The following is a 19,852-nucleotide window of genomic DNA, read 5'->3' on the forward strand; positions in this document are numbered from 1 at the left end:
ACTCGTGCAACACAGCGATAAAGTTGCAATTTTGTGGAGTGTTGAACTAGGTTGGACTTGGAGCAGTAGGACTGTGGCCCGATTGACCTAGTGAGTTATGTATTCCAGAGTAGTTAAATACCTTGGATTGGAGTCCCTCTAGTGTGCGGTTAGCACTTTTCAGATACACTGCCCCTGGGCTAAGTCAACAGCTCTGCCTAGCCACCTAGGGGGTGGGCTGGGTTCAGCTTAAGAGTGTACTCCCTTCTCCTGACTAGAGAGGTGGGGTCAGCCAGGCTCAGGCACTTTCCCTAGCCTACCAGAAACTCCATTTACAACATTGGTAGAGAATGCCTAGGATTTGTTTGCAACCACACCACAGGGCGAATGTTTTAGGCCACTAGATTTGTGGAGGGTTCGGGTGTTGGAGTCTGTTGAATAGCTACGGTCAGGCTAGGATGTCTCGCGCTTTCGCCGCACGGTTGAGTCCCAGCCACGAGTACATTGTATTAGGGTTAGCTGGCTGTGGGTCAGTAAGCGCTGAGGCATCAGTAGCACTTAGCGGTTTACAGCCAGATGTGGTTTCCGATATATGTGGCATCTGTTAGACTAGAGCCCTACTCGGAGGTAATGCCTTAAGCGCTTGGAGGTCTGTTGCCAGCGTCTTTCAATGGAAGCCATTGTCTAGCGGGCTGCTCTGAGTCAGATTATTTTAGTTGTCATTCTGGATCTAAGGTGGAGAGATCGTAGGCAGTATCTCCACGCCGGGAAGTACACAGTGTGAAAATAGTAGTGTCCCAAGTTGCCCAGCTTGATATATACAGGTTGTCAATAGCTGCCTTAGGTCCAACGAGTGCCCTATCGGGATAACGGGTCAAGAGACAGACATTAATAGTTACTCGGCACGGTGTCTAGAAGGGTGATTGCCTAAGAAGGTCCCAACTAGCCTTATACGCATGTTGGAGACAAGTAGTGCCATGCCTAAGAGGTAAGCCTTGTGTTGTAGGGACGGGATGCCAAGGGAGGTAGCTTGGTCGGCCTACACAGGCAGGGGATTTCCGCAGTGGCTTAGCTAAGCTTGCGGCCAGGCAGGGACCTGCACAACCAAGGTGATCACATTAAGGGCAAGCACGACCAAGTGATGGATGCTCAAGTCCATTCAAGACAGACAATAACACCTGGCAAATGCCAGGGAGATAGGCAGTGGTGGTAGCTGCCAGTTAAATTGTGGGTTGAGTTGCGAGAACAGGAGGAAAACGTGGGGTCAACATATTTTGGCTACAATGTTTGTAGAAGGTTGTTTTGGCGGTCCGACTGCCCATCAAAGGGTCAAGTGTTTGCATTCATGTGGTTCCCCTTTCTACGACAAGGACACATGGAAACCCGTTTCTATGTCACTTTTCCCATGGCAGGATGGTCCCCAGGTGAGAATTGGTCGTGTTGCGCCTCGCCAGGACAGGGATAGCCGCTCGCACTAGCTGGAGCCTTTTTTAAGTAGATATAGGTTAGTAGCATAGAAGGACTGTGCTTGGCCCTAAACTCAGCCACCCCAGTGAATCCGAAACCGGTCCCAGGATGCTTGTTTCCGGTCCATGGAAGACATGGCTTGGCAGTTCGGGCTGGACTGTTCCATGAGGCACAGGGTCAGACTGATTTGCATATGGCCATGTCTGAACTGGGGTGGCTAAGTGGGCTGACGAATGGTGATGGATTAAACCCAAATCAGTTGACTGGGGGTGAGTGTTTGATTTGCTCAAACGCTCCGTCCATCATCCCCTTTTGTATCGCTTTGTTCGCCCTAAGTGTGGCAGGGTATGCTCAGACGTGAGTTCCTTGCTCATTTGGCCACTGGATTCAAGATAGCCTGGCTGATGAGGATTATGAATCCGAAACCAGTCCCAGGATGCTTGTTTCCGGTCCAGGGAAGACATGGCTTGGCAGTTCGGGCTGGACTGTTCCCATGAGGCACAGGGTCAGACTGATTTGCATATGGCCATGTCTGAACTGGGGTGGCTGAGTGGGCTAAAGAATGGTGATGGATTAAACCCAGATCAGTTGACTGGGGGTGAGTGTTTGATTTGCTCAAACGCTCCGTCCATCATCCCCTTTTGTATTGCATAATTTACAAATACCCATGAAGCTGTCTGGTCAATATGGCAAAGTATGAACCTGGGATGAAGACCACAATGACCACAAGGGCAAATTCGCAACCAGTGGGCGATAGGTAATCCTCAGTGGTCGGAAATCACCCCTGGGTCCGGTGGTAGGGAGCTTGGCAGGGGAGGCTATGGAGCCTGCGCGCAGGAAGTTCTGCGCTATGCGTAAATTCGCTGGGCAGAGGAGTCTTGGCTGCATTAGCATGGGTGCTACACGCCAAAATCACAGGGTGTTTGGTGAACAATAGGGTACATCTGCCCAGTATAAGTATGGACCGGTTCTTGCTGGATAGGGGAGAGGCCCTAGAAATAGCAGGATGTAAGTAGGAATGCCGGCCTTGGCGGGGGGCCCTGGCTGCGACTGTCGCCACACCCAGGGCCGTGGGGGAGTTACAGAGCGATCCAGAGGCGGAAAGGTACTCAGTGGTACCATCTTCAGGAGCACAAAGGGTGCTGAGGCCTAATATCCCCAGGAAGTCTGTGCGGTGGACCCTGGGTTGCGATGGCGCCCCGTCTATCCTACGGGTGGTTGGAAACCTGAACAACCGGGGGTCGCTTCAACGCTCCGCCCCTCGTAGGGGGGGGGGCGGGAGCAGTGGGAGTGGCTATCCCCTCCCACAACCGCTAAGCACCGATTGGCTAAGGCCATTATGCAAGTTGACCCATCAGGTGGTAGGCCGCGAGGGGCGGCTTGCCTTTGGATCGTCTGTAAGATAACCCACCTTGTTGGCATTTGTTATGCTAATAAACCTGCAGCAATTTTTTCCCAACAAAAAGTTGTCTTGTCTGCTTATTAATGATACATGCATGTTGCTGCGGGAGGGCTGGTGAGTGGGCCGATATTGGCACTATGCGGGCCGACCGACACGTCCCCGCAGGGGACACTCATAAGAGGGTGGCCCATTAGTGCCACAAGATGGCACACAGGGCAGCCCAGTGTTCCACGACCCTAAGGGGTCCTGGTCATCACTTCCGGCCGGGGTGGGAGGCGGGGAGAGGTATATATTCCTCCCCCGCCCACCTGGCGGCCTCTTTGTCCCCTCACCCTGACGCCCTTTCCCTCCCTACCGCTTACCCGGCGTCGCAGGGTGGGGGGATATATGTTCTAATCCTTTTTATTTGAGTTGCAGGCGGAGTTACAAGGCGATCCAGAGGCGGAAAGGTACTCAGGGGTACCCTCTTCAGGAGCAGAAAGGGTGCTGAGGCCTAATATCCCCAGGAAGTCTGTGCGGTGGACCCTGGGGTGCGACGGCGCCCCGTCTATCCCGTCTATCCTACGGGCGGTTGGAAACCTGAACAACCGGGGGTCGCTTGAACGCTCCGCCCCTCGTAGGGGGGGCGTGAGCAAGAGGGTGGACCGATGGTTCACCGGAAGTGGGAGTGGCTATTCCCTCCCACAACCGCTAAGCACAGATTGGCTAAGGCCACGATGCAAGTTGGCCCACCTGGTGGTAGGCCGCGAGGGGCGGCTTGCCTTTGGATCCTCTGTAAGATAACCCACCTTGTTGGCATTTGTTATGCTAATAAACCTGCAGCAATTTTATCCCAACAAAAAGTTGTCTTGTCTGCTTATTTATGATACATGCATGTTGCTGCGGGAGGGCTGGTGAGTGGGCCGATATTGGCACTATGCTCGGGAGTGTGCGCATACACAAGTGTGACTGCTTGTGAGTATTGTGTATGTGTGCGACTGCTTGTAAGTGAGTGTGCACGTGCACAAGTATGACAACTCGTGAATGGAGTGTAATCGCGCACGAGTGCGACTGCTTGAGTAGAATTTGCACGTGCAGAAGTGTGACTACTCATGAGTGGAGCTTGCACGTGCATGTGTGTTTGACGGATCGTGTGTGTAGTGTGCGTGTGCATGTATGTGACTGCTTGTGAGTGGAGTGTGTCTGACTGCTTGTGAGTGGAGTGTGCCGTGCATGTGTGTGACTGCTCGTGAGTGGAATGTGTGTGACTTTTTGTGAGTGGAGTGTGCCGTCCGTGCATGTGAGTGACTGCTTATGAGTGCAGTTTACGTGAACATGTGTGTGACTGCGTGTGAGTGGAGTGTGCGCGACTGCTTGTGAGTGGAGTTTGCACGTGCATGTGTGTGACTGCTTGTGATTGGAGTCTGCGCAACTGCTCGTGAGTGGAGTGTGCATGTGCGCGACTGCTCGTACGTGGAGTTTGCATGTGTGTGACTGCTTGTGAGTGGAGTGAGCGAATGCGTGCGAGTGATTGAGCGCTGCGCATGTGCACTCCTTCAGATAACTTTCATAGGAAAGGAAATCAGGAATTTGGTGCATAACATTTGTTGGTAATTTCACTTTCTTTGCAGCCGATGTGTGTCTTTTTTTCCCCATATTTGCCACGATTCTGAGCAAATCATTTAATCTCCCCATAACAAAAAAAAATACAATGAATGGGACCTTGTCTAATGTAATGCTGCTCGTGTAACGCGCTCCACTATCACAGGACGAGTTTGCGCTATAAAAAACGGAGAGAATGTGGATAAAATGATAACACGAATGATGAAAAAGCCAGTCGCGGGGTCAGGGGTCACAAGAAATCCTCCTGCATGCTAAGCATGAGGCAAAGTGGGCCGTTGCCCAGGGACCATTCAGAGGGAGAGAAGGTGTTGATAAAATGATTGCAACACTAGTGGTAAAATTCTCGTTTTCTCTCTCCTCCCCCTCTCTTCCCTTCTGTCTTTTTCTCGATCTCCACACTTCTCCGGCTTCCTGTACCTCTCCCTGCATATCCCTATGACTACTTACAGCCTTTCTTCCTACCTTTCTTTACCTCACCCTTGCTACATCGTCCTACCTTACCCTTGCTACATCATACTACCTTACTCACCCCTTAGTCTCTCCACTTCTCGGGCTCCTTTTAATTTACCCTGACACCCTGCTGTTTTCTTTGCCTCTTTCTCTCGTTACCTCCTCTCCCCTTTGTCTCACCTTTCTCTTCTTAATGTCTCTCTGTCTCTCTATATTATTTAATCTTATCTCTCTCCCCAACAAAGAAATCTACACTTTCCTCTTCACCTCTTCCTTATCTGTCCCTCTCACTAACTACTTGTCTCCTCTCCCTACCACCCTTTTCTTTGCATGAACTATCTTTCTGTGGCTTGTCTCTCTCGCACTTGACCTCACCTTTTCCACCACACCTCTCGCTCCTTCCTTTCCTCTCAACATCTCCACGTTCCTACGCTCATCCCTCCCCAACCTCCCTTTAATCCACATCAGTGGACCCTGGGGGCCTCCCCGCACCGCGGTGGCGCGGGGGTGTTTGTTACGCCCCTGCACCCATATGCCACCTCAATTTACCTGTTTCTCACCACTCACTTCTCCCTCCACCATCCTGTGCCTACCTCTACATCTCTACCTCTATCCTCCTGTCTCTACCTCAGCTCTCTCAAACCCACCCCTCAGGAGGGCTTGAATGAGACGAAATTGAGTAAGGCATAGGATGACCAGATCTTGAGAGCCAAATACCAGGACATTTTGCAAAAAAGATGAAGGACTCTAATCTTCCATCAACGGAGCGGAACGGAGAATTGGGAGGTAAGGACTGCAGCAAAATGCTTCAGTAAGGAATTCAATAGCCAGACACTTGTGAGGACTTGTGAATTTCAATGTAAACTTTGCGGGCTCTGCTGCCAAGGCCCTCCCTGACCTATTGATTCCTGTACGGGTTCTCATCTACTGCCCTCCCCCCGTAATCTTGGCCTCTCACATGCCCCAAGCAGTCTCTTTATCACTCTCAATGGATCCCTCTCCAGGTCTTCATCTTCCCCTCCAGGTTTCTGGCTAACTTCTCACCTGCTTCTCTGTGTCCCTACTGCCACCCCTCTGGATGTCTGATATACCTCTCATCTCCCAGAAGTCCAGAACGATGAAAGGGACATATACTGGGCGCGCTGCTAGGCAAAAAAATGTTTGTAATTGAAAAAACACTAGTTGGAACTTATGAACGAGTGGTGCAAACGTTAGCATTTGTAATAAATGGAAGATTCTTGGCAGGGCTTTAAGTAGGCTGAAAAAGTGGTTGGTTAGGGATCTGTAAACCGGCATGACCGAAGAAGCATAAATAGGCGTATTTCCAAGAGGCATTGCTTATATAATTAAGCATGTGGCTTCAATCAGGTAAACTAGATTCCTGTGCTTCCCATGATGTGCCATGCGACTAGGATTTTGGTGCCTGTCTGTGAAATTTATTTCTATTGTATCCACAAATAATCGGTAAAAGGCATGCACCTAAAACAAGCTAGACCTATTGGCTTTGCCAATGCTTGTTAGCAGAATCAGACAAATGAGTAACGACAATGACTTTCTCAATTGCTCTTGTCTTTCCCTGCACAGCACTTTTCTCTGCAGTCTCTCTATGACACAAGCCATTTTTATCCCCACTTCTTACACAAATCTTTGTTGTGCACCTCTGACACCTCACCTCCTTTCTCTTCAGCACTCTCTTTTCACTGTTCTGCTTGTACATCTTTGCATCGCCTTTTGTTCAACATCCCCCACACAACTCACCCATTCACTTGAAAGCACTGCATTTTCATTTACTCCCTCCCTGTCCATATTTCAACAGCTGTGTACCTCCTTCAAACACTTTTGCACAGAATCACAATTAGTATTAGCACACATGGCCACAGCTCTGTGTGATCTGCAGAGAGGCCAAGGACTGGATGAGCATGTATTCTGAACACTTTTATCACCCACTGACTGGCACTGTGAGAAACTGGCATTTCCACATCATCAGCCCCAGAGCTGTCACTGATGACCCAATATAAACACCCACCTACAACCTGATCTCACACAGGCACACAGGCACACAGGAGAAACAGTTCCCAGTGCACACAATGCAAGTGTAAACATGATGCATGAAAATAAAAACCTATAGGGAGAAAAACACACTCTGAAAGAATGTAAGATTAAGTAAAACATGAAGTATGAACAAGGACTGTGTCAGTGTCATGGATTACCTTAATGGTTTTTACAACCATTATCCAGAAATCAATGAAAACCATGCCAATATACTGATATTATTCTTGTTGTACACATCAGGCAATATTGCCCATCCAATACAAGAGTCACAGCTGTGATCAGTGTCTTGGCAGCAGTAATGAAACAAGCATTGGCATAGCCAATAGGTCTCGCTTTTGGGACTTTATAAGTATTTAGTTATGCAGCACAATATCCTTGGTGCATCAACATCAACTGTTGCATGGCTAAACACTTATAAGGTCCCAAAGGCGAGACCTATTGGCTATGCCAGTGCTTGTTTCAATGGGAGCTGTGTTCTCGTTCAGAACACAGGCTCCCATTGAAGTCAATGCGAGTCCTACCGAACGATGTTCGGTAGCATCATAATCAGTCGTTTGGACTCGCAGAACCTGATTCGGTCGAAAGTGATTCCGAAACTGATTCAGTCAGATGAGTTTCCGATATTATAATCGGCCCCTAAGACTTTTGTCAAATCTTAAGATGCTTTGATACAAATGTTGCTTTTTGAATTAGCTAATATCTCAAATATCAGATTAGCAAAACACTTAAAAACAGGCAGATCTATCAGTATTTCTCAAAATAAGACACCAATAAACGAAACTTGAGCATCCACTGCTAAAAACCTCTAGTTTAAACCCCGGAAAGGCCGACTCAGTCTTCTATCCTTCCATAGGTGGATAATTAGGGTACAATTATTTATTTGTTATTTACAGCATTTAGAAATGACAGGAATTTAGTAAGAAGCTTTTTTATGATATAGTTATTGTTATTATTAAGTATGGCTGTATAGACTGTCTTCAGACTGAATACCAGGCCTAAATATGGTTATTCACTGCCATGACCGCTTTGATCCACCTGTCTGCATACAAACCGTGGGTCCGATTCACAGAACTAACTTAAGACAAAATCCTAAACTTACTACCATTTTGGTGTTCACAGAAGGCACTTACTCATTTTGGTATTCACAGAAGGCACTTACTCATTTCGGTATTCACAGAAGTTAGGAGTCCTAACTTTAGGACTCCTAAATGCCTTCTGTGAGTACCGAAAGTCTTAAAGGTAGGATGTTTCTCAGTTTAGAAATAGTAAAGTTAGGAGTCCTAACTGTAGAACTCCTCAATGCCTTCTGTGAATACCGAAAGTCTTAAAGTTAGGATTTTTCTCAGTTTGGGAGTCCTAAAGTTAGGAGCCCTAGGACTACCACTAAATACTTAAGACTCGGCCTGACAGCATGAGCGACACAGATACAGAAGACCACCCCAGTGTGCAGCAAACAGCTGATACAGATGGAAAAAATACTAAAGGCTATCAAGGCCATGAATGACGACCTAGAGTTGTACTTCAGGAGGAATAATCTGAGGATCCTTGACTTAGCAGACTCAACGGCAAAGGATACATTGGAAACATAAGCTGAGGCTATGATTCAAACTTCATTAGAGGGGCACCTCATCCCAATGTTTCCTGTGAAGCATGGTCACTGCTCTCTGGGCCTTGCCCTTCCCTTGGGGCACTCTACTGTTACCCGCTGATTGAACTATCGAGATCACAATACGATCCTATTGCTCTCCAGGGCAAGATACACATTTAGGATGTAAGATCTCAAATCTTTAAAATGACCTGGAGCCCACCAGTGCAGTGTTAGAATCCAAATAATGTGCAATAGCAACACCACATGTACATATGTGTAGTGCAATTGTCACTTTCCATTCTCAAACTGTGTTTTAAAAAGTTGAGTGTTAAAGATACAACGATATGTAAAATAAAGCATTTTTACAATCGATGGCAGTTATAAGCAGCTGTTATTACATATTGTATAAATATCCTCCCATGATGATCACTGTTGGGGAATGGCCTTTTTCTGAAGGGTCACCCCAAACCTTTTGCCTGCCTCCTCTTCCTTCTCTGACCTCCTTTTTGTTGGCTTTAGGACTGAGCACTTTACCACTGCTAACCGGCACTAAAATGCCTCCCCTCTAAACAAGGCAACATTGGCTCATACTCAATTGGCATATTTAATTTAATTATAGGTCCCTAGTAAAGTGCACTACATGTAGCGCAGGCCTGTAAATTAAATGCCTTCAGCACTGATTGTGTCAACCACTTAAGTAGCCCCTTAAGCATGTCTCTGGACTGCCCCTTCAGAGCATGTGAGTGCAGTTTTAAAGTGCCATGTCGACCTGGAAAGTTAAACCTCTTGCCAAGCCTAAACCTTCCTTTTTTTTAAATACATATAAGTCACCCCTAAGGTAGGTCCTGGACAGCCCAAGGGCAGTGTGCAGTGTATTTAAAACATAGGACATGTATAGTTGTACATGTCCTGGTAGTGAAAAACTCTTCATTTGGTTTTTCGCTACTGCAAAGCATATCTCTCCCATAAAATGACATTGGGATTACCTTATTACATTATATAAGCATAATTTCAAATTTGGAAGAAATAAGGCCTCCAACTCTTGTGTCTCTGGAATCACAATTCAAAATAACAATTTATGGATAATTCAGATTTTAAGTTGCAATTCTGAAAATGCCACTTTCAGAAAGTTGGCATTTTCTTACTTTAGCCATTTGGTGCCTGCTTCCTGTCTCTGTTCAGTCTGAGTTGGGTTACAGGAGGATTTTGTCTATTCCCTCTAGACAGCTACACACACATAACTAACTTAGGTGTGACTTGATGGACTAACCTAGAGGATGGGAGGGAGGAGCTATGCACAACCTCTCGCCTACACACGAATAGGCTGTGTCCTGTCTACACACGAATAGGCTGTGTCCTGTCTACACACAAAGGGCTGCATACCCCTATAGTGAGTCTGGAGCCAGGGTAGGAAGGAAGGATCTCTGTGCAACTGGGTATAAGTACTGGACTTTTGACACCATGACTTCTGTACACTTCTGGACCTGTGGATACTCTGCCAGGAAAAATGACTGCTGTGCTTCTGAAGGACTGCCACTCTGCTGGACTGTTGCTCTGGAAGAACTGCTTTCTTGCTGTGCTGACCTGCTGCATACTGATCCTTAAGCCTGGGCGAGAAGACCTGGACCCACACCACTTGAACCTAGAACCAGAGTGACTCCAAAGGTTTGCTGCCTTGCCTCATGATTGAAGTCTCAGGGACATAAAACATTTCCCACTCATCTGCTGCACACCTGGACTCTGCCATCTGTGAGTTTTGCCCTGCCAAGTGGTGCCAATCCAGTTCTGGGCCCTTGGAACTGGGTATAAAGTGCTGCACCAGTAAAAATCCACACAGACGCCATAGTGCCCCTCAGGTCCTACGTATCTTCGTCAAAACAACGCATCACCACTTCTGTGAGGATCAAGTGCACCACATTGCCACTGCAGCAAGGATGGAGTGCATCACATGGCCAACAGCACGGCACATCGCCTCCATTTTTTAAGCATCTCTGACTTTGAGCGTCCCGTAGATGACGCATCACCTTCCAGTTGGTGTTTTGACTGTTTTACTGTTAGAAATTGGGTTTTTGGTTGATTAGGGTTTGCACCTAAGCCAGGCAGAACCCACCATTCTAGTCAGGGCAAACAAGTTATACATCAAAGATAACCTGTGCTCTCCTTCTGGTGGTCTTATCATCAGAGGCAATGTGTAAAGCATTTGCGCATCACACTCACACAGAAACACAACAAATACACCCCTAAAGAGACTCAGCACAGGCTTCTATAAAATATATATATACAGTATATTGTACATAAACAAGACCAAAACAACATGAATCATAAATACTGTGCATGCTAGGCAAATCCTGAGATAATACTTGTTACCCTGATGATGCAAGTATCAAAACGGCATACATTATAATATCAGGGCATGAAATGCAGCAGTTTGGTTAGGATCAAAAAGCATATGAATCACAATATCACCATAAATACTTGGATTTACAAGATCTCACCAGAAGCACAGAAAGGCAGCGCACCAGCCCTTGTATTAAACTTTAAAGTGTCATCAAGTATCCCCACACAGGGCTCTGAAGCACATGCACGCCTAGTACTGGTAAGACAGTAATTTCTGTGAAATACCCATTATACTAACCACATGCAGCAATTTCAAATGCAGGAAGGACACCTCATGTTCCCAACAATGAGGTATTCGCCTCTATTACACAAGTTACAGTAATTTGGTTTCAGGTTCAGCGACAACGATTTCCCTTGTAGCTGCTCGAACTTGCAGCACCTTTGTGAAGGAAAACACAGGGCAGCCCGCAAGGTAGCGCGGGCGGCTTTTCTTCATCCATGGCCTCGAGGTATGGCTCAAAGGGAGGGCACTGTCGCGTTTGCCCAATGAGACACAGGAGCCGGGAGAGTGGTCAAACACGTCTTTATTCTTGCGTGTTCACTCTCGGACTAACTTGTTTCCCCTTCCTGCTTCCCCACGCCCCTTCCTCTACCGCCTGGCCTGTCGCAGACAGAGTCAGGCAGATCACGTTACGACATCTCCCCCCTTTGTATAAAGTCTTACTTGCACGTGGCCTCAGATTATCTCGATGAGACGCTCGGGTCGTCGGGTTGTTCGCCGGGGTCGATCAGCTCGGCCTGGCGTGTCACTTCGAGATGGCGCAGGGTCATTTTGTCTCGTTGGACTGTGTTGACTGTGGTCACTGCTCCTGTCTCGGTCTCCCGGGTCGGTGGAGGATTCTCGATATTGACTGTCGTGTTCTCCGTGGGGTTTACATCTTTTGAAGTGTGAGATGTTTCGGGTGATTCGCTTGTGATCACCTTGTGCTGTAATCATGGTTCCTTTCCGTCGGCTGACTTTTAGGGGTTGTGCGAGGTAGCGGCTGTCCGCTTTCGTTCGTCGGTCGCGCCGGACCATTACCCAGTCTCCTTCTCGGATGTCCGTGGGCTTTGCGTGTCTCTTCTGGTCAGCGTACGCCTTCATCTTCAATTTCTTGTCCTGATCTATGTTTACTAGTTCTCATGGTCGACGTTCGGAGCTCTAGCTTGGATTGTGTTGCTCAGAGCAGGCAGTCGAGTGCGCGGGATTCTTCCTAGCATCAGAGTAGCCGGACATTGATTTGTCGTGTTGTGTGGAGTGGTGCGATAGGCCCTTAAGACTTCGTTCAAAGCCTGTTGGATGTCTCCGCGGGCCAATTCCGCTTGCTGCACTGCTTTCTTTAGAGTCCCCATAAATCGTTCCACCATGCCATTGGCCTGAGGCCATAGTGGAGTGATCTTTTGGTGTTTAAAATTAAGATGTTTGGCGAAGTCTGTGAATTCATGGCCATTGAATGGGGGTCCGTTGTCTGACTTGACTCGTAGCGGGATGCCCCAGGCCGCGAAGATCTCGTCAAGTACTGGAATCACTGCAGTTGCTTTGGTAGATGGTATTAGATGAGCAAAAGGGAAACGGGAGTATTCGTCCATAAGAACGACGATGTATTGGCTTGACTTTAGGGGTCCGAAGAAGTCAATGGCAACTTGTTGCCACACGCCATCAGGTAGTTCCGACATCTGTAGTGGGGCTGGTGGTTCATCACGGCTCACTAGTTGGCAGGAGATGCAGTCTTTGAGGGTGGTCTCAACCATGTGGTCCAGTGTTGGGAACCACACACGTTCTCGAAGCGCTTTCTTGGTGGCGCTTATGCCTCGATGTCCCTCGTGAGCGAGGTTGATCACTCCTTCTCTCAGCCTTGTAGGAATAACGATCCTCCCCCCTCTCAGGATGAGGCCGTCTTTGCTGATGGACAGTTCGTCATGAACATGCTTGAATGTCATGAGTTCCGGAAAATTCGGGTGGGAGTCGTCTGTCACGTGCCGCCAGGAGTTGGTGCGGATTCGTTCTGTGACGTTCTGGAGGACTTGATCTTGCATAGATGCTTCTTGGATGGCGTCCAGGGGTACCGTGGGAGGACATGCAGAGTCAATGACAAAGTGTAGGTAGTCTTCAGCCACCGAGTGCAGTACTTTGGTGGATGTCTTGGGATGTTGTGACATATAGTCGGCTGGATTGTCCGATTTCCCCGGTTTGTGGACTGTGGTAAATAAATAAATAATTACCGGTACTATTTTTCTATGCATTAACTGAAAAGGATAGCTCAATAAATAAGAGGCAGAATCCGTGGTATCTGAGTCATACGGGCTTTAATCAGATGGCTCGAGCCAATGGACCATCGGGTTCCATCACCTGCTAAGGTTCAGGAAGGGACAGACACAGGAGAAAAGGGACAGGAAAAAAGCCTAATATCTCATTAACATCATACAGTATATATAGTAAAACAGTACAATTGCATTGAATACAGTAGGCGTAACAAGTGACAAACGGAAGATAAGAACATATGGGCGTAAAAAGAAGGTGTGCACAGGGCGTGCACGGAGACATGTGATGTAAACGTCACAGAAGTGTCATAAATGGGTGGATACATGGAGGGGGCTTCATGGGCAGCTGGAACCTTTAACCTACTGGTGCGCGCAAACGAGTCATGATGTGTAACTGGGGAGAGCTGGGGGCTCTGACTTCTAGCACTAGAAGAGGAGACTAAAGTCTGGGATGTCAGAACGACCTGTACCTATAGCATATCTGATATCTTGTGTTTGGAGTACATGTTGCTAGAATCTAAAAGTCATCAGGGCAAAGGCTACTTGTCACTAAGGCTAATGCATGCAGATATTTCTTCATGTATTGCGTGTGCTATGGATCTTCTATGGATACTAATTCAGTAATTCTCTTGCATGGAGACAGGAAGACTAGACTATAGATGAAGATGTTTATGCGGTTCGTTAGCTAGGAATGTGAAGCCGGGGAGCTGAACTGATAACTGTAGGCATAACATATTCTTGGCAGACAGGCAGGCAGGCCAGGCCGGGCACCGCGCTGCTTGGCAGGAAGTAAGTGAAGGGTCAGGGATGCGGGCGGGGCTGCATCGCTCCTAGGAGTGGTTCAGGAGACTTGAGACTCGAATCTGGTGTCCGGGCCCTGTGAGGCCTAGAAACGGGTGCAACTCGATGATTTAACGTGCATAATGTAAAGACGTTGGCAACATAGGCCTAGAAGCCTAATTCACGTTGCTTTCAGGGAGGACTGGATAACTGGCATACTAACGTTGGACACAACTATAAATGTGTCTTTATTCGGTCAAGGGGGAAAATATGCATATTAATCATGCACATATAACATATAATGGGGAACACGTAGGGACACATGACAGGGCAAAATTCAATTTTCCTCATTCCCTCCTTGTTCCCTACGTTTCCTTCAGGAAACATCAATATTCATGATACCATCTATCTGTTCATACAGCATCATTTGCTCGTCTCTTATCTTTTGGGAATAGGACTTTGGACGTGGAATACAAGAGGTAGCGCACAAGCCGCAAATCGCAAAGCCACATTGTAAACAGAGACAACAACTGAATATGATCATTACTACTACTCCTAGGAATGACAGTACTTTCCATCCCCAGGCAGATATTATACTCCAGAACCAACCGGACCATGTCCAGGTGCCTGGATTCTGGTGTAGCTAATGGGCTATTTTATGAAGTCTTGTTATTGCTGAATATACAGACGGTGCGTTATTAGGAATGAAAACGCAACAACTAGATCCGATGACTCTACAAGCTCCACCCCTATCGGCCAGTATGACGTCAAGAACAAGGCGGTTCTGAAGAACGACAAATCTCATAGCAGATTGCTCTTCTGTTAAGTTGCCTAGAGCGGAAGTAGTCTCATTCACTACTGCTTCAAGGATTCTGGTTAACCTACGTATTAATTTACTATTCTGGACGGGACCTATGAAGAAAAAGAAACCTTTATTGAAGTCTGTATACTGTTCTAATGCAGTTTCAGTTTGATCGACAATTGGGGACTCGATCTCCCTTCTATGTCTGACGTGTACTAGATGTGTATTTCTGTGATAATCGGATGGGGCTAGGAAAACTGGTGGCAGTAGGAAAGCAATGTAACATGTTCCATCCCAATCTAGGGGCAGACGTACATATGCGGTCTGACCACATACAAAATATGAATGACGTGAGGCTTTGAAAGTAGATTTCCCACTGTCACTATACTCGACCACAGTAGTACAATCCTGTGTCCTAGATGTACTGAACCATTCTTTCTAACACATAATTCACCTTTCACTGGTAGAACTGTTATAGAAGGTAAGTCTGGAGTAGTCTCGGACTGAACATTCAAAACCATGAAGTTGGAGGAAAAATTACCTAGATCATATACTTCATTTTCTAGATCCAACCCTGTCCTATGGGAGAGACCTTCCTTGTCTGGGAAACATGTTCTATTCAGAAGGGACTTATCGTTTGAAGATGATGTTAACGTAAACCATGCTCCACACGAACCATTGTGTGAAAACGGATAGGGAAAGAGTGGCAGAACTCCCTTCGGTGTCTGGAAAGGGGGGAGTCGACCACACACCCAACAATTAGTGGCATTGCTGGTCTGGTGTGAATAGTGTAACATACGTATAAAAGTATTGTTGCGCATGGCAAGGCGGTAGGATAACTCGTGAGGGGGTAGTTCACTAAAAGTGTGCTCTACTGTATCATTAGAGGAAAGATGTACATGCGAATCAAGAGGAGGAAAAAATACATGAAACATGTAACTTATAGATGTGATCGTAAGACTCAGAAATAACATAAACAATAACGTAACAACACATCTGCTTCGCAGACTCTTACAATAACGTATTTTCTTAGAGATTCGCCTATCTCTCTCACTATGGGGGTCTATCTCATACATGTCAGGAACCTGTCTAACCGCTTCACCCGAGAGGGACTTAAACAATTAAACGCTGTCTGACTTGCTAGACCTTAACTTGAGTTTATACTCCTGCTGCGGAGTTTTCTCTAACAGGGGAAGTTTAGAGTCAGTATCGGGGCAGTCCTTGAGAAAAGTCTTTGGACGCAGTCCATGGAAACGCTTGATGTGGCTGGAGTGTAGCCAGCCCTTTCTGCCTTCCAGCTTTACGGCGGTCCTTGTGGTCATCAGAACAAGTTTCGGCTCCTTCCAGCGGGGCTCCAGCGGGCTTGAACAATCGAAATTCCTAACGAGGACTAGGTCACCTGGAACGACCTTGTGCGGTGTCACCTGGGTGTTGTCTGGAAAGGCAGCCGCGACCTGTGAACGACAAGAGAGTAGTGCAGACATCAAGGAAGCTAGGTAATCTGTCAGCATATTACTGTCAACATCGGTAATTTTACGTGGCATAGGTGTACCCCACATGTTCGGGGGACGACCAAACACAACTTCAAACGGTGACAGACCAGATCGGGAGTGAGCGACCATTCTCATATAGAAAAGGGCAACCGGCAGGGCTACCATCCAATCTACACCTTTCTCTGCACAAACTTTCGCTATACGTATTTTCAGAGTTTGATTATGTCTCTCGACGAGGCCAGCTGCCTCGGGGTGTCGTACGCAGTGGAACTTCCACTGGTACCCTAACAGAAGGGATACTTGTTTCATGAGTTCGGATGAGAATGGCTGGCCGTTGTCTGAATACACGACCCTGGGCAAACCATAGCGTGGGAAAAACTCACGAACCAACTGCCTGGCAGTGGTCGCGGCAGTGTAATCTGGGACTGGATATGCTTCTGTCCATCTGGACAAAGCGCATACAACTACGAGGACATACTTGAAACCTCGGCATCGATCCATCTGAATATAATCCATCTGGAGGACTTCAAAAGGGTGGTCAGGAGGATGGAATCCACCTTGTTCCACGGGAACACCTTTACCTGGATTGAACTGACAACAGATCATGCAGGTACGCACTTTCTGCTTCGCTGCTGCTCGTAAATGCTTGTTAAACCAGAGATTCTGGATGCTGTCTAACATGGCTTTTTCTCCTAAATGTGCTGGACTATGTGCTGTATTAATAATGACTTGGACCATAGAGTCGGGGAGAAACCATGTGGCTTTTCCCTTCGTCAACCATCCCTGATCTGTCTGGACCCCTCCTTGTTCAGACCATTTCTTGATTTCGTCTGGGGTAGCATGTGTCTGTATGTCTAGTACGTCTTGTGTAGGGTCTTTAACTGTCATACAAGTCGTCTGATCTGGAACATCTGTCTTTGTTGTGTTAACTGGAATGTCTGGAGTCTGAGCTGTAAGCTTGGCTGTTCGATCTGCTAGATCATTACCCTGGGAAATAGTGTCAGTGGCTTTCGTATGTGCTTTGCACTTCATAATGGCAATGGCTGTCGGCAAATGTATTGCTTCTAACAGAGCTTGAATGAGGGGGCCATGCTGAATCTTGGCTCCATGAGAGGTCATGAAACCTCTTTCTTGCCAAAGGACTCCAAAGTCGTGTACGACTCCGAATGCATAACGCGAATCTGTATATATGTTTACTTTCAGGTTCTTGGCTCGTATGCAGGCTTGGGTCAGAGCAATGAGCTCTGCTGCTTGAGCAGACAGGGTGTCAATACGATGTGTTTCTATAACTTCAGGTTCAGTAGTCACTGCATACGCGGCTACTAACTCTCCTGTACTTGTTCTCATACATGAACCGTCCACATAAAGTGTTAGGTCTGGGTCAGGTAATGCAATGTCCGTCAAGTCTTGTCTTGGCTTTGTCATGGTGTTAATAACTTCCACACAGTCATGTGTGGCAGGATTTGATATAATCGAGGGTAACAGTGTAGCAGGATTTAAAATGTTGCAGCGTCTGATTTCTATGTGTGGCTGAAACAGTGTCAATTCATATCCTGTTAGTCGTGCAATTGTCAAGTGCTGAGTCTGTGTTCGGTTTAAAAGAACTTCCACGGAGTGTGGAACTTGTACTGTCAGGGAGTGTCCTAACACTATGGAATCACTTTGTCTGATAGCTAGAGCTGTGGCGGCAACTGATTTGAGGCACGCAGGCAGAGCCTGGGCTACTGGATCTAATGTGCTAGAAAAATAAGCACAAGGCTTGTGTTGTCCTGCTTGATCTTGTGTAAGAACAGATAATGCTGTACCGTCACGTTCAGTGACAAAAAGTGTAAAAGGCTTACTGTAGTTTGGTGTCGCTAAAACAGGTGCATTACATAAAGCTTTCTTTAACTCATTGAAAACAAGTGTATGTTCCTGGGTCCAAGGGAGGACAGTCGATGTGGCTGCCTCCTGTGTTGTCAACTGTATCAGTGGTTTAGCTAGATATGCGTACTGAGGGATCCATTGTCTGCAGTAAGAAGTGAGGCCGATAAAAGCTCGTACCTCCTTCTGTGTCTTGGGCTGTGGAAGATGTGCTATTAACTGGATACGGTCAGGTGTCAACTGTCTACCCCACTTGGACAGCAAGTGTCCAAGGTATACCACTTGCTGGACACAGAATTGCAGTTTCGAAGGGGACACCTTGTGCCCCATTTCGGCCAGAAAATACTAGACTGTCAGTGACGCACGTTCGCAGTCACGTTCTGTACGGGCTGTGATTAATAGATCATCGACATACTGGAGCAGGGCAGTGTCAGTTGGCATGTGAATACTGTCTAGTTGTCTTTTAAGTGCTTGACTGTAAATACTAGGACTTTCTGTGAAACCTTGAGGTGCACGTGTGAATTTATAGCTTCTTCCATTTAAACAGAATCCGAAAAGAAACTGGCTGTCTGGATGAATGGGGACACTAAAGAATGCGTTCTTGAGATCAATAACAGTAAAGAACGTAGCTTCAGAATCAATGGCAGTCAATAGGGAAGAGATATCTGGAACCACTGGGTACTGGGGTATGATACATTTATTAAGTTCTCGAAGGTCAATCACTAATCGATAAACTGGAGGTGCATTTGGATCAGTACGTTTAAGAATCGGAATGATAGGAGAATTACATACATTGGAGTCAGTTTCTACAACCACTCCTTGAGCGATGAGCTCGTCAATGATTTTCGATAAGGCTGCTACAGCCTCAGGTGGCAATTTGTACTGTCGGATTCGTGGTAATACAACACCTTGTTTCAGAGTGACACGATATGGTGTAATGTGCATACAACCTACATCAGTTGGACCTTGCGCCCATAAATGCTGTGGTACATTCAGTAATCTTGGATCAAAATCTCGTAACACATAATGACCTTTAAAATCACGTAAAAACAATCTCACTCCTTCCGGAGAACAGCATATTACAGCACCCAACTCTTTCAATGTTTTAATACCAAGTAAATTTTCAGGACATGATTTCGTAAGTAACAAGTCTGTAGTTCGGGACAATGGACCAACTTCTAGGGAAACTGGTTTCGATATTTCATTAACAATAGGCTTTCCTGAAAATCCCAGGGAAACATTTCTTGAGCCTGAGAGTGGAGCCCCTGGAACCTCGTCATGACTGATGGTAGTCCTACTTGCCCCTGTATCAATCAGAAACTTTCTGTCTTTCCCTAATACTTGACTGTGTACATAGGGACCCTCTTGATCTACAGGAACCTCGATGAGAGGCAAGCCAACCTCCCTCTCTAGGCTGTTTCATGAATACTGCTGATATTCTGGATACTCTGACTGTGCATACTGGTACATCTGTTGAGTAACGTGTTGTGTGGCAGCTATAGGCTGCGGTACTGTAACTGTCTGTTGTGCGTTCTGCGGTGGCTGCGAATTCTGCGGAACATGTTCCTGTCTAGGAAGACGCGGTCTCTCTTTCGTCTTACCAGTAGATATGTTGTGTTTAAGAACTGCACATTCGTTTATATAATGACCTGGCTGTTTACAGTAATTGCATGTCCCTTTAACGGGAGCTGCAGAATGAGAAGTTTGATTCGTACCCCTCTTCTGACTATCTGCTG

Source organism: Lissotriton helveticus, chromosome 2_2 (assembly GCF_964261635.1).
Source record: "Lissotriton helveticus chromosome 2_2, aLisHel1.1, whole genome shotgun sequence".
Classification (NCBI taxonomy): domain Eukaryota; kingdom Metazoa; phylum Chordata; class Amphibia; order Caudata; family Salamandridae; genus Lissotriton; species Lissotriton helveticus.